This window comes from Mobula birostris, chromosome 1, assembly GCF_030028105.1.
Source record: "Mobula birostris isolate sMobBir1 chromosome 1, sMobBir1.hap1, whole genome shotgun sequence".
Classification (NCBI taxonomy): Eukaryota; Metazoa; Chordata; class Chondrichthyes; order Myliobatiformes; family Myliobatidae; genus Mobula; species Mobula birostris.
In genome coordinates, this window is record NC_092370.1 from 37,468,406 (window position 1) to 37,494,280 (window position 25,875).

The 25,875-nt window shown below is 42.8% G+C and overlaps 1 protein-coding gene across 7 annotated transcripts in view; it reads right to left on the reverse strand.

Annotated features, from left to right (window-relative positions):
- c1h8orf34 (chromosome 1 C8orf34 homolog) overlaps positions 1-25,875 on the reverse strand; it is a 364,640-nt gene that overhangs the window by 313,036 nt on the left and 25,729 nt on the right. The window contains exon 1 of one of the 7 annotated variants that reach the window (XM_072254387.1): positions 14,292-14,330. The exons of the other annotated variants lie outside the window; for them this stretch is intronic. The gene's annotated coding sequence lies outside the window, so the exon portion shown is untranslated. Of the gene's footprint in view, positions 1-14,291; positions 14,331-25,875 lie in introns of those variants that run through there. 7 annotated transcript variants of the gene reach the window in all.

The window sequence follows — 25,875 nt, forward strand, 5'->3', positions numbered from 1 at the left end:
GTGTGGTAGAGAGTATATAGACTGATTACATTGCAGCCTGGAATGGCAACACCAATGCCCTGGAACAGAAGATCCTACAAAAAGTAATGGATACAGCCCAGTCCATCACAGGTAGAACCCTCCCCACCATTGTGCACATCTACATGGAGCACTCTCCCAAGAAAGCAGCACTCACCAAAAAGGACTCCCACCACCCAGGCCATGCTCTCTTCTCACTGCCATCAGGAAGAAGGAACAGGAGCCTCAGGACCCTCACCACCAGGTTCAGGAACAGTTATTACCCCTCAACCATCAGGCTCTTGAAGCAGTGGTGATAACTTCACTCGCTCCATCACTGAACTATGGAATCACTTTTAAGGACCCTGCATCTCATGTTCTCAATATTTATTGCTTATCTATTTATTATTATTTTCTCCTTTTTCCCTTTGCATTTGCAGTTGTTGTCTTTTGCACATTGGTTGTTTGTCCTGTTGGGTGTGGTCTTATGTTTCTTGGATTACTGAGCATGCCTGCAAGAAAACAAATCTCAGAGTTGTATATGGTGATATAAATGCACTTTGATAATAAATATTCTTTGAACTTTGAAGTGCCCTTAAGGCATACCAACTCAAGTCTCTACCATTGTTAGCCTTTTATTGATCACCTCTGGTTACGGTACAAGGGGAAACAAAGTTAAGTGTTAATCAAGGAAACTGTCTGATAAAGAAAGAGATCATTTGGCCCTATCATGTCTCTGCCAGTTCAAAAGGAGCTACGCAATCTAACTTCATTTTCTAGCAATTGATCTATAGCTTTGTAGATCACAGCACTGAAAATACAACTCTCAAATGACTAAAAACTAAAAACAAAACCTGCAGATGCGGGAGAGTTGAAATAAAAACATAATCACTCAGAAGGTCAGCCAGCATCGGTTGCAAGAGATTTCTATAGATGGTTCTTCACTTACAAAGTGTTTCCAGCATTTTCTCTTTTTGCTCCACACATCCAAGCACTGCTCAAATGTGGTGAGGATTACTGCATTTACCTCAGTTACAAGCAGAGTGTCAGATACCATCACCAATAGACCACCCTGGTCCAACCATGTAAACCACATTTGATTCTTGCTTCCCATGCCTTATTAGTGGATTAGGTTTTCCAAGTGAATGCATTGATGTGGGAATGAAAGCTGGAAGTAAAATTAATTATTCATATACATTAATAGAAATGACAATTAATGATGGAAAATACTTCACTCACCTATTGTAAATTATGAAAATTCAGACACCAAAATTCTAAAATATTGATAAATTATGCCCATTACATTAATTTTTCATTTATTGACCAATGAATGGAAAAGCCTACTAAAAGTAGTGGATACAGCCCAGTCCATCACAGGTAAAGCCCTTCCCACCACTGAGCACATCTACATGGAGTGCCGTCGCAGGAAAACAGCATCCATCATCAAGGACCCACATCATACAGGACATCCCGCTGCTGTCATCAGGAACCAGGTTCAGGAACAGTTATTATTCCTCAATCATCAGGATCAAAAGTTCAAGGATCAGAATCAAAGGGGATCACTTCACTCAGCTTCACGTGTCCCATCATTGAACTTTTCCCATAACCTATGAACTGAGTTTCAAGGACTTTTCACCTCATGTTCTTGGTATTTATTGATTGGTTATTTATTATTATTATTTCTTTTTTCTTTAATTTTGTATTTGCAGTCTGTTTGCCTTTTACACATAGGTTGCTTGTCCATCTTGTTGCATGCAATCTTCCATTGATTCTATTGTGTTTTGTGTACTTACTGTGATTGCCCACAAGGAAATGAATCTCAATATTGTATATGTACTTTCATAATAAATTTACTTCGAACTAACAGCTCCTTCAAGTATCTGATGCTATAACTTAATGTCAACTGAACTACTCAATAAAAATGTATTAAAATCATTTTTTTTATTTCTGACTAGTAAGATAACTCAGCATTTTAACTATAGCTCAGCATTTCACATCATCATCCCTACAGTCATGATCAAAAAGCTACAGAACCTGGGCCTCTGTACATCCCCCTGCAACTGGATCCTCAACTTCCTAACTAGAAGACCACAATTTGTGTGGATTAGAGATAACATCCCTACTTCGCTTACAATTAACACTGGTGCTCCACAGGGATATGTGCTTAGCCCACTACTCTACTCTCTATACCCATGACTATGTGGCTAGGCATAGCTCAAACAACATCTATAAATCTGCTGATGATACAACCATTGTTGGCAGGGTTTCACATGGTGACAAAATGGTGTACAGGAATGAGATATACAGGTTAGTTGAGTGGTGTCGCAGCAATAACCTTGCACTCAGCTTCAGCAACACCAAACAGCTGATTTTGGACTTCTGAGGATAAGATGCGGGAACACAAACCAATCCTCACAAAGGGATCAAAAGTGGAGAGAATGAGAAATATCAGGTTTCTGGGTGTCAAGATCTCTGAGAACCTATTGACCTATTGAGGCAGCTAAAAAAGAAGACAAGACAGCAGCTACCTTATTCTACTTTATCAAGCAAGGAGTCCATTTAATAGAATTATGATAGTGGGATAGAAGCTGTTCTTAAGCCTGATGATACGAGCTTCCAGTTGTTGTATTTTCTTCCCAATGGGAGGGAGGAAGATGAGAGAATGTCCAGTGTATCTTTGGTCATGTTGGTGCCTTACTGAGGCAATGAGTAGTGTGGAGGAGGGGCTATTTTTTGCGATGTGCTGAGTGGTGGCCACAACTCTCGGTAGTTTTTTTTACACTCAAGCAAAGCATACCAAGCCACGATGTACCTGGATGGGATGATTTCTACGGTGCATCTATAAACATTGGTGTGGGTCACCGGTGGCAGGCCTCTTGAGAAAGTAAAGGTGCTGGTGAGCTTCCTTGGCTATGTGGTTACATGGTTGGACTAGGACAAGTGATCTTCAGTGTTCTGTTCTGGATATCAGATATGGGATTTCTGGGAAACTACCAGCCTCTCTAATGGCCACATCTGCACCAGGTGCATCGAGATGCAGCACCTTAGACATCGTGTAAGAGAATTGGAGCTGCAGGATGTCTGGTTGAGATTCCAAAGGGAAAAGGCTTGTAATAAGGGTAACGTCACAATTGTAATAAGGGACTTCAATATGTGAGGGTATTGGGAAAATCAAGTTGGTGTCCGATCGCAAGAGAGGAAATTTGTTGAATGCCAAGATGCCTTTTTGGAGCAGCTTATGCTTGAGCCTACACAGGGAAAGGTTATCTTAGACTGGGTATTGTGTAATAACCCAGATCTTATTATGGAGCTTAATATAAAAGAACCCTTAGGAGGCAGTTATCATAATATGACTGAATTCATACTGCAATTTGAGAGGGAGAAGCACAAGTCACGTGTATTAGTATTGCAATGGAATAAAGAGAATTACACAGGCATGAGAGAGGAGCTTGCTCAGGTGGACTGGAGGAGGATACTGGTGGGGATGACGGCAGAGTAGAGATGGCTGAAGTTTCTGGAAATAGTTCACTAGGATAGATATGTCCCACAGAAGAAGTTGTTTTCAAATGGCAGGGGTAGGCCACTGTGGCTGACAAAGGAAGTTAAGGACTGCATAAAAGCTATGGAAAGGGTATATAAGGTAGCAAGAGTGAGTGGGAAGTTGGATGATTAGGAAGCTTTTTAAAATCCAACAAAAGACAACTAAAAAAGCTATAAGAAGGGAAAAGATGAAATATGAGGGCAATCTAGCCAATAATATAAAGCGGGATACCAGAAGTTTTTTTCAGTTACATGAAGAGTAAAAGGAGTTGAGAGTTGCTATTGGACCACTGGAAAATAATACTGGTGAGGTAGTAATGGAGGAGAAGGAAACGGCAGATAAATTTAATGGGTATTTTGTATCAGTCTTCACTGTGGAAGACACTAGCAGTATGCCAGAGGTCCATGAGTGTCAGGGAGCAGGAGTGAGGGCCATTGCTATTACAAAGGACAAAGGCTAGGCAGACTGAAAGGTCTGCAGGTGGCTAAGTCACCTGAACCAGATGGACTACATCCCAGAGTTCTGAAGAAGAGATTGCAGAGGCATTAGCTATGATCTTTCAAGAATCACCTGATTCTGGCATGGTTCCAGTGGACTGGAAAATTGTAAATGTCACTACACCCTTTAAGAAGGGAGGAAGACAAAGGAAAGGAAATTATAGGCCAGTTAGCCTAACCTCAGCGGTTGGGAGAGTGTTGGAGTTTATTATTAAGAACAAGGTTTCGGGGTACTTGGAGACTAATGATAAAATAAGTCAAAGTCAATATGGTTTCTGTTGAGGGAAATCTTGCCTGACAAATCTGTTAGAGTTCTTCAAGGAAGTAACAAGCAGGGTGGACAAAGGAAAGGCACTGGATGTCGTTTCCTTGGATTTTCAGAAGGCATTTGATAAGGTGCCACATGAGGCTGCTTAACAAGATAGAATCCTATGGCATCACAGGAAAGATACTGGCATAGATAGGGGAATGGCTGACAGGCAAGAGGCAGTGAGTGGGAATAGAGGGCCCTTTTCTAGTTGGCTGCCAGTGACTACTGGTGTTCCTCAGGGGATGGTATTGGGACCGCTATTTTTCACATTGTTTGTCAATGATTCAGATAATAGAATTGATGGCTTCATGGCAAAGTTTGCGGATGATACAAAGATAAGTGGAGGGGTAGGTAGTGCTGAGGAAGCAATGCGATGGCAGCAGGACTTAGACAAATTGGAAGAATGGGCAATAAAGTGGCAGATGGAATACAGTGTTGGGAAATGTATAATAATGCATTTTGTTAAAAAGAACAAAATAGAAGTGTTATCTAAATGGGGAGAAGGTTCAAACATAAGAGGTGCAGAGGGACTTAGGAGTCTTCATGCAAGACTACCAGAAGGTTTATTTACAGGTGAGTCTGTGGTAAAGAAGGCAAATGCAATGTTGGCACTTATTTCAAGGCAGATAGAATATAAAAGCAAGGAGATAGTGCTGAGACTTTATAAGGCACTAGTCGGGTTGCACTTGGTGTATTGGCAACAGTTTTGGGCCCCATCTCTTAGAAAGGATGTGTTATCATTGGAGGGAGAACAGAGGAGGTTCACAAGGATGATTCCGGGAAAGAAGGGGTTAACATATAGGAGTGTTTGGCAGCTTTGGGCCTATACTCGCTGGAATTTAGAGAATGCAGGGGGATCTCTTTGAAACCTACCAAATGTTGAAAGGACCAGATAGGGTGGATATGGAGAGGATGTTTCCTGTGGTGGGGGTATCCAGAACTAGAGGACACAAACTCAAAATTAAAAGGCGACCTTTTAGAACAGAGGTAAGGAGGAATTTCTTTTCACCAGAGAGTAGTGAATCTGTGGAATACCCTGCCTCAGACTGCGGCGGAAGCCAAGTCTGTGGGTATAGTTAAGGCAGAAGTTGGTAGTTTCCTGGTCAGTCAGGGCATCAAAGGATATGGTGAGAAGGCAGGTGTACGGGGTTGAGCGAGATCCGGGATTAGCCATGATGGAATGGGGGAGCAGACTCGTTGGGTTGAATGGCCTAATTCTGCTACTGTGTCTTCTGGTCTTACTGATTTGGATTTAGTTAAATATGCAGTGGAGATATTTGGGAATATAGCAACGCAATCATATCTCTACAGGCTTGGAAAAGTAAACTGCTGCAAGCACTTTTCTTACAGCAGAACTTGGCATTTTTCCCAAACAATCTTCTCAAAAGTAATCGAGTCAACAAATCATCCATCCATTCTACTACACTCTAAAATAACATATTTGAGACTCAAGTATTGTATGTAATTTCTTTGTTAATTGGTGAGAGCTGCCCACATATTCGCATTGCTTTCTCCATGTGAGAGAGGACAACTAAACATCTTTTACAATTGTGGGATTGGTATTTTGCTTCTGAAATATTAAATAGAACCCTTAGTGATGACAATGCTAGGAGCACTCTAATTCTAATTGAGCTAAAGAAGCATATGCAACATTGTGCCAGACGAGTGGCCTTCACATTACAACCTAGTACCAATGGAGGGAGCAAACTTGTTTGCTGTTGCTGGAGCTTGGTGGGTCCACAGTTTGGATGCTATCAGTGGCCAAGTTCTGCACACCAGGGTAAGCAATGGCCAGTAGATCAGCTGACCTCAGATCATCCCATCATTGTATCTTATTGCAGACATGGTGTTGTTATTCTATTCTGAGTGTAATAATTTGAAAATAATTGATCATTTTATTTTGAAAAGGGCTATCTCTTAATTCTACTGGATGGCAAAATAATATTTAAATAAAAACGGAGTAATTTTATGAGCATGTGCTGGTGCTAAGGAATCTCAACTACCAGAGGGTGCTTTTGATAAACCTTTCCCATTACATTGGCGCATTACCAGAGTAGTCTGTCTTCTTCCTAAGATCCAAAATGTCAGAAAAGAAACTGCCTTTCCTCCCAGTTTGTGCCCTGCAAGTCTGAGTCAGATTTGGGCTGAACATCACTTTAAATTCTACCATCAACAAATGATGTAGCTTACCAGCAGGAGGAAAGTAGGATGTTGGCTGCCAACTATGTTAAGACCATAAGACATAGGAGCAGGATTAGGCTATTTGGCGCATCGAGTCTGCTCCACCATTCAATCATGGTTGATCCATTTTTCCCCTTCTCAGCCCCACTCCTCAGCCTTCTCCCAGTAATCTTTGATGCTGTGGCCAATCAAGAACCTATCAAGATCTGGCTTAAATACACCAAACGACCTGGCCTCCACAGCTGCCTGTGGTAACAAATTCCACAAATTCACCACTTTCTGGCGAAAGAGATTTCTCCACATCTCTGCTTTAAGTGGATGCCTCTTTATCCTGAGGCTGCGCCCTCTTGTCCTAGACTCCCCCACCATGGAAAACATCCTTTCCACATCTACTGTATGTAGCCCTTTCAACATTCAAAAGGTTTCAATGAGATCACCCCTCATCCTTCTAAATTCCAGCAAGTACAGACCCAGACCCATCAAACGTTCCTCATATGATAACCCTTTAATTCCTGGAATCATCCTTTTGAACTTCCTCTGAACCCTCTCCAATGCCAGGACATCTTTTCTTAGTTGAGGAGCCCAATATTGTTCACAATACTCAAGGTGAGGCCCCACCAGAGCCTTATTTAGCCTCAGCATCACTCCTTGCTCTTGTATTCTAGCCTTCTTAAAACGAATGCTAAATTTTCATTTGCCTTCCTTACCACTGACTCTACCTGCAAGTTAACCTTTAGGCTGTTCTGCACAAGGACTCAAAAGTCCCCTTGCAGCTCAGACTTTTGGATTTTTCTCCCCATTTAGAAAATAGCCTGCACATTTTATTTCTACTACCAAAATGCATGACCATGCATTTTCCAACATTGTATTTCATTTACCATTTTCTTGCCCATTCTCCTAATCTGCCCAAGTCCTTCTGCAGCCTACCTGTTTCCTCAACACTACCTACCCCTCAACCCATCTTCATATCATCTGCAAACTTGGCACAAAGCCATTTATTCCATCATCTAAATCATTTATATACAGCAGAAAAAGAAGCTGTTGCAACACTAACCCCTGTGGAACACCACTAGTCACTGGCAGCCAACTAGAAAAGGATCCTTTTATTCCTACTCACTGCATCCTGCCAATCTGCCAGTACCTTTTTTATCATACCATAGGCTCTTAACTTGGTAAGCAGCCTCATGTGTGGCAACTTGTCAAAGGCCTCCTGAATGTACAAATATACAACATCCACTGCATCCCCTTTAACTATCCTACTTCTAATCTCCTCAAAGTATTCCAACAGGTTTGTCAGGCAAGATTTTCCCTTAAGGAAACTATGCTGACTTTGTCCTATCTTGTCCTGTTTCACCAAGTACTCCACTACCTCATCGTTAACGATTGACTCTAGAGTCTTCCCAACCACTGAGGTCAAGCTAACTGGTCTATAATTTCCTTTCTGCTGCCTTCTTCTTTCCTAAGGAGTGGAGTAACATTTGTAATTATCCAGTCCTCTGGTATCATGCCAGAGTCCAAAGATTTTTGTAAGTTCATTATTAATGCCTCCACAATCTCTACCACTACCTCTTTCAGGACTTTAGGGTGGCAGTTTATCTGCTCCGGGTGATTTATGTACCTTTAGGTCTTTCAGCTTTTTGAGCACCTTCTCCCTTGTAATAGTAACTGCACTCACTTCTCTTCCCTCACACCCTTCAATATCTGGCACACTTCTAGTGTCTTCCACAGTGAAGGCTGATGCAAAATACTCATTTAGTTCATCTGCCATCTCCTTGGCCCCCATTATTATTTCTCCAACCTCATTTTCTAGCACTCCTGTATCAACTCTCACTCTCATATCTACTCTCATTAAGCTGGTTAGCGGGTCACATCATTACAAAACACATTTTTTTCAGTGTAGGTCCAGTACAAACTCTATTGCTTTAAGCAACTATTCATTGGACCTCTCAGCACCTTGTAAATTAGGCTGAGCAACTATGACACATGTTTAAACTCCCTGGAAGGCTAAGATACATACACAGCCCAAATGTATCAGAATTTTAAATTCAAATGCTTCCATTTTCCATTTTAATATCAGACAATGGATACAGTATACAACCTGAAATTCTTACTCTTTGCAAACATCCTCGAAAACAGAAGAGAACCCCTAAAGAATTAATGGCAGGAAAATGTTAGAACCCCAAAGCCCCCTCTCCCCCCTCCCATGCATGGAACTCTACTTTGCATGTACAAAGTGCTCCATCAGTTTCAGGTCAACTACCTACTTGTAAGTTGTATCGTAAAAGGTTCATCTTTGTGCTCATCAAATGCATCCCCACCATTGTGGCCATGAATATACCAGAACTAGCCACAGGAGCTTTGATTACTACTACGGAAATACAACCATGAGAATGCAATACTATAGGGACAACCTTGGAAGCATGAAAGTTAGTTCAGCACAGGGGTGTTACATAGAAACATAGAAACATAGAAAATAGGTGCAGGAGTAGGCCATTCGGCCCTTCGAGCCTGCACCGCCATTTATTATGATCATGGCTGATCATCCAACTCAGAACCCCGCCCCAGCCTTCCCTCCATACCCCCTGACCCCCGTAGCCACAAGGGCCATACCTAACTCCCTCTTAAATATAGCCAATGAACTAGCCTCAACTGTTTCCTGTGGCAGAGAATTCCACAGATTCACCACTCTCTGTGTGAAGAAGTTTTTCCTAATCTCGGTCCTCAAACTGTGGCCCCTCGTTCTGGACTTCCCCAACATCAGGAACAATCTTCCTGCATCTAGCCTGTCCAATCCCTTTAGGATTTTATACGTTTCAATCAGATCCCCCCTCAATCTTCTAAATTCCAACGAGTACAAGCCCAGTTCATCCAGTCTTTCTTCATATGAAAGTCCTGCCATCCCAGGAATCAATCTGGTGAACCTTCTTTGTACTCCCTCTATGGCAAGGATGTCTTTCCTCAGATTAGGGGACCAAAACTGCACACAATATTCCAGGTGTGGTCTCACCAAGGCCTTGTACAACTGCAGTAGTACCTCCCTGCTCCTGTACTTGAATCCTCTCGCTATAAATGCCAGCATACCATTCGCCTTTTTCACCGCCTGCTGTACCTACATGCCCACTTTCAATGACAGGTGAAGAGTGGTGACAAGTGATGATTGGTTTTGATTCAGTGGTTTGAGATGGTGCTACTTTATGTATCAGTCCACTTACTGCAGCATTTCGTATCAGTGGAAATTGTAGTTAAGTAGAGCAGTCAGGGGGTTTGGGGGTAGTTTTACCGAGGGTAGTTTTATCCACCAACGGGCTGGTTTTGAACAGCACCACAAATTGAGAGAGAGGTGTTTTGCAGTGAGAGGGGCCTGCACGTACCCTGATAAGTATTTTAATGCTTGCTCCGATCTGTCCTGATAAACTTAGTTTTGTAGTTCTAAGTAGATAATTAGAGCTTGTGTCTTACAGTCTTATTGAGTTGGTCTGAGAATCTATTGTTTTGACAAAACATTTTGGCACAGTCAGCAAAGGTTCTGGCAGGTGCTATAGAAAGCAAACTTGTTTTGAAGTAAGAATAAGGAGGAGTGGGGAGTAGAGTTCTTTGTGGGACAGAGTAACAGCCACAGTAAAAGTCAAATATCTTTTCCTGTTACACTGGGATTTAAAATCTTGAGAAGAGTGGAACACTGCTGAGGAGGGGACAAAGGCTCTCCATCAAGTGATAGCATGGGCAAAATTGGAAGATATGGACGGCACCCTTGGGGATGATCCTATTGGGAAAACATATGGGACAGTGCCCGGCAGTGGCAGATCACCTTCTACAATGTGGATGCCCACACTTCTTGGGACATGGCGGAGGAGACACACAATGCTGCTGTTGATAGAGCTGATGGGATAATGACAGTTACAGCGAACCCCCAGGAGGAAGATCGGGGTTGTTCGGCTGTGCGGGCACATCAGAACAGTGGGCACCTAGAGGTGGAAGGAGTAAGGAAATGAGCAGAGGCCCAAGGGGTGGTGCTGACACGTCATGAAGCCAAAATAGCGGCAGCGAATTATCCAGCATGCCAGCAGGTGAAGCCAAGGGGATGGCCAGTGGGACCCCAGGCACAAATGTGGAGAGGTACAGTGGGTGGGTGGAGGCCAGACATGGCAAGTGGACTTTGAACTCCAGACCTGCAGGTCAGGGAGGCTCCCCGATATCCTGGCATTTGGCAATATCTGACCCCCTCCCTCCAAAAGTAGAAAGGTGAAAACGGAAGAGGATTGGGGATGGTATGCGTACAACAACCAACCAACGTGCTGGGGGAGGGGGGAGATCGTGGCACCAGGGGTTTGGCAATACACAGTGGGTGGTGCTTCTAGGAGTTGATGCCTCTTTGGAGCACCAGGAGGCTGCTGGGCCACTGTAGTGCATTGGGCTGTTACTGTAGCCATTTTGCTTTTATGATTAGAACTTCTGCAATTTGCTTGTAAAATGGCGGATGATGTATTATAGCCTGTGGGCCAGATGTAATGGGGGGGGGTTGCGATATACAAGAGGTGGATTGTGAAAGGGTCTCACCACCACTGTGGCCTTGAAGTACCAGAACTAGCTGCAGGAGCTTTGATTACTACTAAGGGAATACACCATGAGAATGCAGTACTATTAAAACAACCAAAGGAAAGTTAGTTGTTACACAGGAGTGTGATTAATTCTGATTTGGTGGTTTGAGATGGTGCTATGTGCTGATCCACTTACTGCTCTGTTTCATATCGGTGGAAAGGGTTTAAAAGTGGAGTGGTCGGGGGACGTGGAGGTAGTTTTTTGGGGCACCACCAATGGGCTGGTCATGAACAATGCCACGGATCAAGTGGGAGGTATGCAACAGTGCGAAGGGTTCTTGCACACCTAGATAAGTACTTTAACGCTTGCTCTGTTCTGTCCTAATAATTATCGTTTTGTAGTCCTAAGCAGATAATTAGAGTTTGTGTCTTTCTGTCTTATTGAGTTGGTCTGAGAGCCTATAGTTTTACCAAAACACAATGTTTGCAGGGCTTCCTGAATGATATAAGATGTGAAAACAGAAACACAATAGAAACCAAACTATAGTCCCAATTTCAACCAAATACAAACAGGCAGTCCTCGTTCTCCACAAACTATTATGAAAAGTTCTGTATCTTTCTGTTCATTCTGAATTTTTCATTCAGAAAGAAACAGAATCGATTGACTCACCATAACAGTGCCGTACATCAGCATAACCCAATGGCACTTGGCTGTAAGTTTGTGGCTCTGAATCTGAGATTAAAATATCTTACATTTATGTTAAAGAACAGCATTTATTGTGGTTAATTTTATTAAAATTAATTGACAAGAGATATATTTCCAGGTACACATATTAAAGTAGCTTCAATGACTTCACCTTTAATCTCTCATTTATCTTCCCAGCTGCCTTAAATTGCAATCTATTACCACCCCCACTTTCTACATGTCATGAATTCCCTTCCTTTCATCTTTACTGCAGAATATAATCATTCTGATATTGGGCCCTGGATTTTACCTTATATAAACTGTTGCAGATTGTAGCAACTATAGAAATTATATCATGGCAGATGTTAATGATTTTTGTAATATATCGTGAATCTAATAATATTCTGAGTTTAAAGATATCAGCATTAATTATTTGAACAATATTGCATTTCACTCAACAGAAAAAGTGAATGCCCACAACATTTGACTAAAATAACTCAACAACCCAAAGATTCAAATCTTCAAGATATTTCACACTATGTGGTAGAATCCTATCAGGGATCTAATCACTAACCTTTACGAAGTATCTTGCATGCCTACACTGTGCTTCCTCAGAATGTAATGTGATCCTCCTTACATCACTTTTGTGATTGTATTTTTTTAACTGGAGGGTTACAGCATGGTTCTGCTTTACTTATCCCAAACTAGGTGATTGCCAGGGAATCCGCAGAGAAGATTCTTCCAGAACAGTTTGTTATTCCATGTTAATTTCCCATTTCCACTTGACATTCCTGGTAATCATTCTCAAAAGTGGGCCAGGCCAGGCATCATTTAACTAACACTACTTGCATGATATGCCAGCTGTCCCACACTGGTTGATGGGCAACATCGTACTCGAGGTTCATTAGACTATCAAAGCCTCTCACTTTTTACACTGGATCAGACAACATTAGCCATCAGAACACTTCCCGCTCTGCCATCTCCTCACTGATTCCCATTATCTCCCCGCCTCAAGTCCATCATTTCATCATCAATTTCCTTTGCCCTTATCCATCATTTTCTCAGCCCATTCAACTTTTAGGTTCAGTCCTAATATACCACCCTCAAACTTCTCCTCAATTCATTCCTTTCTCCCTCTACAATTTGGTGAGAAGTCATTAAGGCTCACCACATGTTCTATGTAAAAATGAATTAAAATATATGTCTAGCCATAAACCTTTTGTTTTATGTGTTCTCACAATTTGTAGAGCACTCACATATCTGCCATGTTAATATTAAATGTTACAACAATGTACTATGATAATTATGGTGGCTATTCCCCTCAAATCAAAGTTGCTGGTGAACGCAGCAGGCCAGGCAGCATCTGTAGGAAGAGGTGCAGTCGACATTTCAGACCGAGACCCTTCGTCAGACCCCTCGTTTCTGCCTGCTCTGGAAAAAACCGATGACCCCTTCTCCCGTCTTCAACCCTCCTCTTCTTCATGGACACCCCGCCCTGGTCTTCTGCCTGCTCTGGAAAAAATGACGAAGGGTCTCGGCCTGAAACGTCGACTGCACCTCTTCCTACAGATGCTGCCTGGCCTGCTGAGTTCACCAGCAACTTTGATGTGTGTTGCTTGAATTTCCAGCATCTGCAGAATTCCTGTTGTTTGCGTTTAAATTCTCCTCAAATGGTTGTTTTGCACTGATAATGATTCCTCAATATTATATCATCTGATATTCCACTGGATACATGGGGGTACACTTCCAAGGAAAATTCATGGCAAACTTGCAGGTGACAGCGTTCACATAGTACATTACTGTTCTTATTTTTTATCCGATCTGTGCTTTAGAGAAGGCGACTGTTGTAAACCTGGCAGTAGGGGCTGCCAAAAGGCAGTCTTTTCACAGAAGCACATAGTAAATAAATCAGCTCAAAATGTAAATAGAAACACAAGGTTTATCAAGCACATTAGCAAATATTCTGTTTAACTCCACTGTAAGCAGCATCCTTGCACTTTACATCAAATGCTTAGATCCATCAGTTATCATAAGGGCCATGACCACATTTGGGACGTGATTGGAATCTACTGAAATGGGAAATGTCAAGATAGTTATTTTACTCTGATATTCAGACTGATTAAGTTTGATTGATAACTGCAATAAACACCTGAATTATTTGATCGCAAATTATTAATGCAATAACAGAGGTGTCGTTGAAACAGAATCTAGTTTTGGGGAGCTTATTAGGCCATGTGATGGGAAAGTGGTCTTAATGACCTACAGATGGATCATAAACCTTAAAGAAATAACCCTCAGGCTCGCCCAGCTCATGTTCATCTAGGGGAATCAGCCTTCAGCCCCGCCATACTGGGTAATCATGTTGGTATGGATGCTGTGTGATGTATCTCCAGTTACAAACCCACAATGCAAAATATCAGACAGCACACCATATGCAATTAAATGATAGAACTTTATGAATCTTAATCTGAATACAGGATTAGTAATGAAAATAAACAAAAACAAGGGCCCGAAGTCAAGTTAAAATCACGTTGGAGCTCACGTAGTCATTCTTCCATCATCGGTGTCCTCCGAACGTCGCGGACCGGCGGACCCTCAGACCCCAGTCTACTCCATCCAGTGGTCTACCAGCTCTCTCCACACGTGTTTTCCCTCTTCATCTCTCCTCGACAAAAGACCATGAAAACAACATCTTTCCAGACTCACAAGACACAGCAACAATCTCTTATTGGCTAACATGCATCCCATTATCTCCAGCCATAACCCAAACATTGCTGCTACAGAGAAACCATTACGTCAGCAGTGAACATTACAAAGAAGCCATTACATTAGCAGTGAAACCTTACAGTGCGTTTGTATTGGAGGGGTCGTGACTATCACGTGACAGCACTGCCCACTACCTGGTCAGAAGGCACACCACCTGCCAATCAAGGTTTGACCCCTCCTCGCCCATCAATGCACACCAAGCCATTGGCCCCCCTGTGAATTACCTGGGCAGGACCCTCCAGCCCTCCAGCACTAAAAGGGACAAAAGTATCAGTCAAATCCCGGGATAATTTACCCCAGGAAAGACTACCATGACCATGAAGCCTTGCGCAGGCACCTGTGTGCGCATGTGTGACATGCACATGTGATGTGCGCATGCGCGTACATGCCAGTTCGTTCCCCACAAATCAGTTTTGCCTTCATCTTCCCGACTATACATACATTATTTCTACTTTATATAGGCTGTGTATTTATCATATCATTCCTGCTTTTACTATATGTTAGTGTTATTTATTTTCCGTTTTATGTGTTATTTGGTATTATTGGTTAGGTTCTTTTTTGGGTCTGGGAACGCTCAAAAATTTTTCCCATATAAATTAATGGTAATTGCTTCTTCGCTTCACGCCATTTCGGCACCAAAGGTTTCATAGGAATGCTCTACCGTAGCAGGGGAAATATAGGACACACCAATTTAGCCCAATATACAGGATGTCCCGGCAAATACGAGACAGTTGGCAACCTTATGTTCAAGTTCAACAGTGCGTGACAGGGAATGAGGAAAGGTGCAGCTGACTCATATCGTTTCCTCACGGCCCGGTAGCACATGCCTTGCGGCCCGGTACTGGTCCACGGCCCGGTAGTTGGGGACTGCTGCTGTAAATTGTGCACGTGTGCCTGTTGCTTCTCTTGCCATGTTCCCACGTTTGCCTTCCGTAAATAAAATCCTTTACTACCAAGTCTGTGTGTCCAGAGTCTTTGCCTTTGAGACCTACTGAATCTGTTTCCTCACAACAGCGTTAGACTACTCACTGCCTTTTCACCCCCTTCGTCAACATTGCACCACTGCCTTCTCAGAAATGAGGAACTCGGGAATCTGGCCAGTTTCTCCTGTCTTCCTATTATTGCATTTCTCACCCAATAGTAAAATAAGTAATGTCATTTCTAGTAAGAATAAGAGGTTTTCCATATGGGCTGAAGGAGTTCATGTTCAGCTGACTTTCTACTGCTATCCTGCAACCACTTGTAATAAGTATCAGCTGAAGACTGAAAATTGTCCACTTGTAATAAGTATCAGCTGAAGACTGAAAACTGGACAATACACAGCTCTCCAACAATAAAGGCTCATCATGAGACTCTGGAAATGTGGATACTTCCCACATCTCACAAACCAACTCTTGGTGAAGGAAGTCATTGATGATGAAATTAGCTATCACTTTCAATGCTCCAGCACAACCTATCATCAATTGAGGAAGAGAATATTTGAAGATCAGGAACAAAACTCATGAACTACAAGGCAGGAATAATCCTCCCCTCCTATACACTACTGATTCATTGATTATCCTACAGCAAGCATCTCCAAACATTGGAAATTTTCCATCAATGCCATCTCTATAAAATCGTCCAAATTTGCCAAAATGACCAATATTAATATCCTTAGCCATGAACAACACTGGCTACATTGTCCACATGCCCAACACCAGAATCCTAAAATGCTCAATTCCAAGCTCAGTCTGGGGCAACAGTTACTGGGTGAACAGAGAAAAAGAATCAAGGATGTGATCAAAGCTTTCTTACGAAGCGCAGCATTCCTGCTGACTCCTGGAAAGCTCTATCCCATGACCATTCAAAGTGGAAGTGGAAAAGCATTTGAGACCATGTATTGGGAGTACATGGAAGCCTGAAGAAGCAGCAGGTGGAACACCAACACATCACAAACTACACACTAGCCCACTATTTCAGCCACTTTCCACCTGATGAGTCATCTTGGAAACCACCAAACCAAGCATACTGCTTTCAGTGTTAATAATGTGGTGTCTTCTACATTGAAGAATTGGATTAATGCTTTACAGAGAACTTGCATTCAGAGCTCAGCAGTGATTGTACACTTCGGATTGCTATTTTATTTCCTCATCTGTTCACACTCCAACCTGTCTACGGCTCCTGCACCATTACAGTGAGGCCCAACACAGTACAACCTCCCTGCTCTCAGGATAAAGCATGTCGCACTGAGGCTGCAGGACATACTAAAAGATTTAACTGTCATTAACACTAATTGCAATGGGAAGGGAAGGGAAGAGGTTCTGCAACATGTGGTTAGACAGCCAACTGGCCATTTAAAGATCAGGACCTCAAAGGGACTAACTTCTGATTGCTTTTGCTACCATGAACTGGTAAGCATAGGGATAGAAGAGGATATCAGAAGAAGGCTAAGGAATGATGCAAAGGACTAACTTTAGGTTCTTGGATCATCAGGACCATTTCTGTGGAAGGTGGAACCTGTCCAAATGGGTTGAGTTGCACCTAAATCAGAACAAGATCAACAATCCAGTGGAGAAGTTTTCTGGTGCTATTGAGAAGGTTTAAACTGAATTGACAGGGGAAAAGGGGTTCATTGTTGAGGTTTAGATGGGGAGGTGCATACATCTCGATGAGAAAAGGCCATTAGGCCTAGTAGACCAATCAGAAGGGTTAATGCACATGTGGAGAACACAAAGCTAAACTGCATCTATTTTAAGATACTGAATCTCACTAGTAAGCTAGATGAGCTCAAAGGTTTAATTAACACAGGGAACTATGTTATTGTTACCATCACTGAAATGTGGTTCAAAGATAGGCAGGACTGACAATTTGATATCTTATGTTAAGAATTTTCAGACAAAATGCAGGGAATGCAGAAGAAGAAGTGGGATTGCACTGTTAGTAAAAGAATGCATTACTTCAGTAAGGGGTGCAGTGTGGTATATGTTCTAGAAGACTCAAATGAGGCCATGTGGGTAGAGATTAGAAACGAAAAGGCTGTTATCTGTTTGCTGGAGGTAAATTGTAGACTGTTAGGAGATAGAGCAACATATATGTTGGCAAGTAGCAGAGAGGTATAATAACAAGATTATAGCACTAAGGAACTCAATTTCCCAAGTTATAACTGGGATTACGCATGCATTAAAGGCTCAGGGGGTGGATATTTTGAGGTATATCCCTGGAGAGCTTTTTGACACAGTATGTTGATGATCCAATGAGTGGAGGAGCATGACTTGACCTTGTCTTAGGGGTCAAATGGATGAAGTATCAGTGAGGGAGTATTTTGGAGATGCAGATTCTGCATATTTCAAAGAGGTAATGCAAAGAAAAATGGGATTGACCAAGAATGAAGGTCTTAAATTGGGGGCAGGACTATTTCCGTGAAATAGAACCTGACAAAGATAGTGTGGGAACATCTACTTGCAGGTAAAGGCTGATTTATACCTCTGCGTAGTAGCCTATGCCGTAACCTACGCAAGTGGCCTACGCCGTTGTGACTATTTATACTTGTGTATTGGTGTCTGCGTCGGTCTGCAATTCACTGCCAAAACGCTAGTTGGCGGTGGGGTTTCTATGCCACTGTGTTGAGTTTCTTCGTGTTGAAACTCAACACGAAGAAACTCAAGCTTCAAACAATGGCGACTGAAACTGAAAGCGGGTGAATTTTCTGTGCTTGTCCGGCCACTGAGAGACGTGGATGAGCAAATGCATTTCAAATATTTTCGGATGTCAGCAGGTAGATTTGACGATTTGGTTCATCGTCTCCAACCATTTATTTCGTATCAGTGTACATACAGTATACTCAGAGACTGGCAATCACCATTTGAGTTTTAGCTTCAGGTGGAAGTCAACAGGCTGTAGCAGCCAGCTACAAACTGGCATCAAGCACAGGGTCTTCCATAATTTCGGAGGTCTGTAAAGCTTTACGGAAAGCATTGCAGCCAGAGTTCCTTCCCTGCCCTTCAGTCAGCCAATGGGAAGCTATTGCAACGTAGGAGGAAATGCGATACTACCAGGTGGACCAATCACAGTTGTTGCGGTCTGCGTCGCTGTGACGCGTAGTTACATTTTTGGGGAGGTGTGCGTCAGTCGTGCATAGGGTACGCGGCGACGCCGTATCTACGACGTAGATTTGACGCAGAAGTATAAATTGGCCTTAAGTCTACATCTTAACAGTGGAAACTTTCAAAAATGAAATAACAAGAGTTCAGTGCCATTATATTTTAAGGACAACAGGTACCAGGAACGCTGGATATCGATGAAACAAGTTGATTATGATGTTGAAGCAAAATGTCCTTTCAAACTTCTCTGTTCTTCATGTCCTTTCTTATAATCCAGAACACAAATGAGGCAAGTATGTGTCCTTACGCTTCAGCATTTTATTAAGTACTGATATCAAATTTCTCTCAGATTTTCTGATTTGCTCTCCAACTTTTCACCATTCATGTATAACAGCCTCTCAGAAACAACTTTTGAATATGTTCCCCTACGCTATTCTTCTTCCTCACCATACTCCAAGGCCCTAAATAGCCCTTCCAATTGAGGGAAAAGTTCACACGGACCTTCTCCAACCTCATCTACAGCACTCAGTGTTCCTGATGTGGCCTCCTTAACTTTGGTAAGGCCAAGTGCAGACTGGATGAATGTTTTGCAGAAGGCCTGTGCTCAGTCTGTCAGGTAAAAGCCAAACACAAGCTAGAACAACACCCCACATTCCAACCCAGATAATCTACAACCCAAAGGTATGAATATTGAATTACCTGCTGTACTTTCTCTCTCTTCTTCTGCTCTTCCCCTGTTCTCGCTATGGACCTGCTCCTCCAGCCCTCAACATCCCATTTTTTCCATTCCCCAACTAGTTTTGTCAACCTATGACCCACACACAATCTACTGGTTTCCTATACCCTACCACAACTGATTCCATTTGCCCGTCATTCCTCTCTCCTCTTCCTTCAGCTTCCACTTATCACGTACCAGCCTTTGCCTCTGCTGTGACCCACTCCGTTCACAATCCGGCTCAACCTACTTGTTTGTTTCTTCTCTTTCTACCAATGGCCTTCACCCACCAACCACTGTTTCCCAACTCCACCCCTTCCCACTAGACCATAAGATATAGGAGCAGAATTAGGCCATTTGGCCCATCATGTCTGCTTTGCCATTTCATCATGGCTGATCCAATGGTCCTCTCAGTTGCAATCTCCTGCCTTCTCCCTGTACCTTTTCATGCCCCAATCAATCAACAATCTATCATCCTCCTCCTTAAATATACATAACACTTGGCCTCCACGGCCACATTTGGCAAAGAACTCCACAGATTGACCACCCTCTGGCCAAAGAAATTCCTCCTCACCTCCGTTCTAAAAGGACACACTCTATTCTGAGACTGTGCCCTCAAGTCTTAGACTCCCCACAACATCTTACCCACATTCACTCAACAAGGCCTTTTACCATTTAATAGATTTCAATGAGGTCACCCCTCATTCTTCTGAATTCCGGCTATCAACCACTCTTCATATGACAAGCCATTCAATCCCTGAATCATTTTGGTGAACCTCCTTTGAACCCTCCCCAGTTTCATCACATCCTTTCTACGATAAAGGGCCCAAAGCTGGTCACAATACTCCAAGTGAGGCCTCACCAGTGCCTTATAAACACTGAACATTATATCCTTGCCAATTGTAGTCCACTTGAAATGAATAAACAAAAGAAAATCAGCAGATGCTTGAAATCCAAGCAATACTCACAAAATGCTGGAGGAAATCAGCAGGCTAGGCAGCTCTTCAAATGAATGCTCACACTGCATTTGCCTTCCTCGCCATAGTCTTAACATTTTACTTAGGAAGCCCTTAACTCCATGTGGAGTCATCGGGACGATGTCGTGACGACATTTTTTTTTAGCAGGCTTTCTTATTTTTACGAGGCCGAGTTGCGAGCTTGACGCTCAACCCAGCACAGATGGAAAGCGTGCAAGGGAGCTGGCTGGATTCAAACTCGGGAGCCTTCGCTCCGAAGTCCGGCGCTGATGCTACTACACCACCAGCCAGCCTCACAGTCTTAACAGAAACATAGAAAACCTACAGCGCAATACAGGCCCTTCGGCCCATAATGCTGTGCTGAACATGTACTTACTTAGAAATTACCTAAGGTTACCCATAGCCTTCTATTTTTCTAAGCTCCATGTACCTATCCAGGAGTCTCTCAAAAGACCCTATTGTATCTGCCTCCACTACAATCACCGGCAGCCCATTCTATGCACTCACCACCCTCTGCGTAAAAAAAACTTACCCCTGACATCTTCTCTGTACCTACTTCCAAGCACCTTAAAACTGTATCCTCTCGTGTTACCCATTTCAGCCCTGGGAAAAAGCCTCTGACTAGCCACATGATCAATGCCTCTCATCATCTTATACACCTCCATCAGGTCACCTCTCATCCTCCGTCGCTCCAAGGAGAAAAGGCTGAGTTCACTCAACATATTTCCAAAGGCATGCTCCCCAATCCAGGCAACATCTTTGCAGATCTTCTCTGCACCATTTCTATAGTTTCCACATCTTTCCTGTAGTGAGGTGACCAGAACTGAGCACAGTACTCCAAGTGGGCCTGACCAGGGTCCTATATAGCTGTAACATTACCTCTCGGCTCTTAAACTCAAACTCACGGTTGATGAAGGTCAATATACTGTATGCCTTCCTAACCACAGAGTCAACCTCTTCAGCAGCTTTGAGTGTCCTATGGACTCTGACCCCAAGATCCCTCTGAATATCTACACTGCCAAGAGTCTTATCATTAATACATATTCTGTCATCATATTTGACCTACCAAAATGAACCACCTCACACGAACAGAAGGGGTCCTAGAATAGATCCCTGAGGCACACCACTGGTCACCGACCTCCATGCAGAATATGACCCATTTACAGCCACTCTTTGCCTTCTGTGAGCAAGCCAATTCTGGATCCACAAAGCAATGTCCCCTTGGATCCCATGCCTCCTTACTTTCTCTATAAGCCTTGCATAGGGTACCTGATCAAATGCGTTGCTGAAATCCATATACACTACATCTACTTCATCAATGTATTCAGTCACATCTTCAAAAAACTCAATCAGGCTCATAAGGCACGACCTGCCTTTGACAAAGCCATGCTGACTACTATGCCTCTCCAAATGTTAATGAATCCTGCCTCTCAGGATCTTCTCCATCAACTTACCAACCACTGAAGTAAGGCTCACTGGTCTATAATTTCCTGGGCTATCTCTACTCCCTTTCTTGAATAAGGGAACAACATCTGCAACCCTCCAATCTTCCAGAACTTCTCCAGTCCCCATTTATAATGCAAAGATCATTGCCAGAGGCTCAGCAATCTCCTCCCTTGCCTCCCACAGTAGCCTGGGGTACATCTCATCTGGTCCCCGAGACTTACCCAACTTGATGCTTTCCAAAAGCTCCAGCACATCCTCTTTCTTAATGTCTATATGCTCAAGCTTTTCAATCCACTGTAAGTCATCCCTACAATCACCAAGATCCTTTTCCGTAGTGAATACTGAAGCAAAGTATTCATTAAGTATCTCTGCTATCTCCTCCGGTTCTATACACACTTTTCCACTATCACCTTGATTGGTCCTATTCCCTACGTCTTAACCTCTTGCTTTTCACATACTTGTAGAATGCCTTGAGATTTTCCTTAATCCTGCTCACCAAGACTTTCTCATGGCCCCTTCTGGCTCTCCTAATTTCATTCTTAAGCTTGTTCCTGCTAGTCTTATAATCTTCTAGATTTCGTTACCTAGTTTTTTGAACCTTTCGTAAGCTTTTCTTTTCTTCTTGACTATATTTTCAACAGCTTTTGTACACTACAGTTCCTGAACTCAACAATCCTTTCTCTGTCTCACTGGAATGTACCTATGCAGAACACCAAGCAACACTGGCGGGAGGAGAAGATGGGGGTGTGACGCAGCGTACGCAGCTCTCCAGTGAAATGATATCATATTTGTTAAATAGGGTACCGTGCACAATTCTGATTTGATGGAGACAGACGTGAGAAGGCACAGACGAACATCTGGAGAAATTTCTGAAATGCCCGGTTCGCTGCCGCTGCTACTGTGCAATTAAGCATCTCCGGACGGAAGGCCGCAAAATCCCCGGCTTTGCCTGCTGCTGGTGACCGAGGCTGAGGTCGAAGCATTCGGCAGAGATGGCGCTCGGTACTCAGTGTCGGAGGGCTGATTGGAGCTCGAAGTTTTCGGACAACTCAGAGTCGGACTGTGGTTGGGCATGGCAGGGAGAGTTTTCTTCCTTCTCCTGTCTGTGTGAGGTGTGGGACTTTTGAGAGACTTTGAACTTTTTTTACTGTGCCATGGCCTGTTCTTCATCAGGTGATGGTATTGTTGCACTGTTGTAACTATATGTATTATTATGTGGTTTTTGTTAGTTTTTCAGTCTTGGTCTGTCCTGTGTTTCTGTGATATCACACCGGAGGAATATTGTATCATTTCTTAACGCATGCATTACTAAATGACAATAAAAGAGGACTGCGTGTCCTTATAATCTAATCTAACATTTACCACACTTCTGCCGTACATTTCCCTCACAGCATTTGTTCCCAATTTATGGCTGATAGCTTCATACTTCCCTTTACTCCAATTAAACACTTTCATAACTTGTCTGTTCCTATCCCTCTTCAATGCTATGGTAAAGGGGATAGAATTGTGATCACTATCTCCAAAATGCTCTCCCACTTCTCTGAAGGGAGAACAGAACATTAACTTGCAAATTAACCTTTAGAGAATCCTGCACAACGACTCCCAAGTCCCTTTGCACCTCCGTTTTTTGTATTTTCTCTCCATTTAGAAAATAGTCAACCCTTTCACTTCTTCTATCAAAGTGCATAACCATACACTTCCCAACACTGTATTCCCTCAGCAATTTCTTTGCCCATTCTCCTAATCTGATTCAGTCCCTTTGTAGCCTCCCTAATTCCTCAAAACTACCTGTCCCTCCACCTATCTTCATATTGTCTGTAACGTTTGGAACAAAGCCATTAATTCCATCATCCAAACCATTGACAGATAACATAAAAAGCATCAGTCGCCTCACAGCCCCTTATGGAACACCACTATTTACTGGCTGCCAGCCAGAAAAGACTCTTTTTATTCCCACTTGTATCCTCCTGCAATCAGCCACTGCTTTATCCATGCTAGAATGTTTCCTATAATACCATGGGCTTTTTAAGCAGCCTCATGTTTGGCCACCTTGTCAAAGGCCTTCTGAAAATTCAAGTACACAACATCAATCAATTCTCCTTTGTCTATCCTGCTTCTTATTTCTTCAAAGAATTCCAACATGTTTGTCAGGCAAGATTTTCCCTTGAGGAAACCATGCTGACAACGGCCTGCTTTATAATTTGCCTCCAAGTACCCTGAGACCTCATCCTTAATAATTGACTCCAACATCTTCCCAACCACTGAGGTCAGACTAACTGGCCTACAGTTTCCTTTCTTCTGCCTCTCTCCTTATTGAAGAGTGGAGTGACATTTGCAATTGTCCAGTCTTCCAGAAGCATTCAGAATTTAGTGGTTCTTGAAAGATCATTACTAATGCCTCCACGATCTCTTCAGCCACCTCTTTCAGAAATCTGTGGTGTACACCATCTGGTCCAGGTGACTTATCTACCTTCAGACCTTTCTGTTTCCCAAGAATCTTCTCTCTAGATATGGTAACCTCACACACTTCATAACCCATGACACCAGGAACTTCCACCATACTGCTACTGTTTTCTACCATGAAGACTTACGCAAAAAACATATTCAGTTCATCCACCATTTCATTGTTCCCAAATACTACCTCTTCAGCATCACTTTCCAACAGTCCAATATCCACTCTCCCCTCTCTTTAACACTTCATGTATCTGAAGAATTTTTTTGATATCCTTTTTAATATTATTGGCTAGCTTACTTTTGTATTTGATCTTCAACTTCTGAATGACCTTTCAGTTGCCTTCAGTTGATTTTTAAAAGATTCCCAATCTTCTAACTTACCACTAATTTTTGCTGTAATACATGCCCTCTCTCTGGCTTTTATGTTGGCTTTGACACCTCTGGTTAGCCATGGTTGTGTCATCTTGCCTTTAGAATACTTCTTCTTCTTTGAGATGTATATATCCTGTACTTTCTGAATTGCTTCCCAAAATTCCACCAATACCGCTCTGCTGTCATCCCTGCCAGTGTTCTTTTCCAATCAATTCTGGCCAGCTCCTCTCTCAATAATCAATCAGAGTTACAAAGAAGTTGTCACCTCTAAGTTGCGTGAGTCGAGCAGCTGGGTGACTGTCGGGAGAAATGGAAATGTGGATAGGTAGTCAGTGCAGAGCACCCTGTGGCCATTTTCCTCAATAGTAAGTATACCCTTTTGGATACTGTGACCAGGTTACTGACCATGGAGAACAGGTTATTGGCACTGAGCATGGGTCCGTGGTGCAGAAGGGAAAGAAGGAAAAGAGGGGAGTAGTGGTGATAGAGGACTCAATAGTCAGAGAAACAGGCAAGACATTCTGTGGACATGAACAGGACATCCGAATGGTATGTCACCTCACAGGAAGGGACGTCTCAGATTGTGTCCACAGTATTTAGGGGGAGGGAGAGCAGCCAGATGTCTTGGTACTTATTGGTAACAATGACATTGGAAGGAAAAGCAAAGAGATCCTGAAGAGAGAATTTAGAGAGCTGGGCAGAATCTTGAGAAGCAGGAACTCCAGGGTAGTAATTTCTGGATAACTACCTGTGCCACGTGCCAGTGAAGGCGTGGCTGAGAAGCTGGTGCAGGGGGCAGGGCTTCATGTTCTTTGATCATTGGGATCTCTCCTGGGGAAGATATGACCGGTACAAAAGTGGCAAATTGCACCTTAACCCAAGGGGGACCAATATTCTCATGGGCTGGTTTGTTCCAGCTGTAGGGCAGGGTTTAAACTAATTTAGCAGCGGTTTGGGAACTGGAGTGAAGGGACTCAGGATAGGATGGATAGTGAAAAAGTGAAGGTAGCTTCCAGTCAGATTGTTAGGAAGGGCAGACAGATGATTGGACAAAATTGCTGCCAGCAGTCTGATTATCAGTACATTAGGGATGTAGAATCAAAAAGGGTAGCAAATGCAGAACTCAGAGTGTTATATCTCAATGCACAGAGTAAAAGAAATAAGGTGAATGATCTTGTTGCACTATTACAGATCGTCAAGTATGATGTTGTGGCCATCATTGTATCGTGGCTGAAGGATGGTTGTAGTTGGGAACTGAATGTCCGGATTAGGAGAATGGGCAAGAAAATGGCAAATGAAATACAATGCTGGAAAATA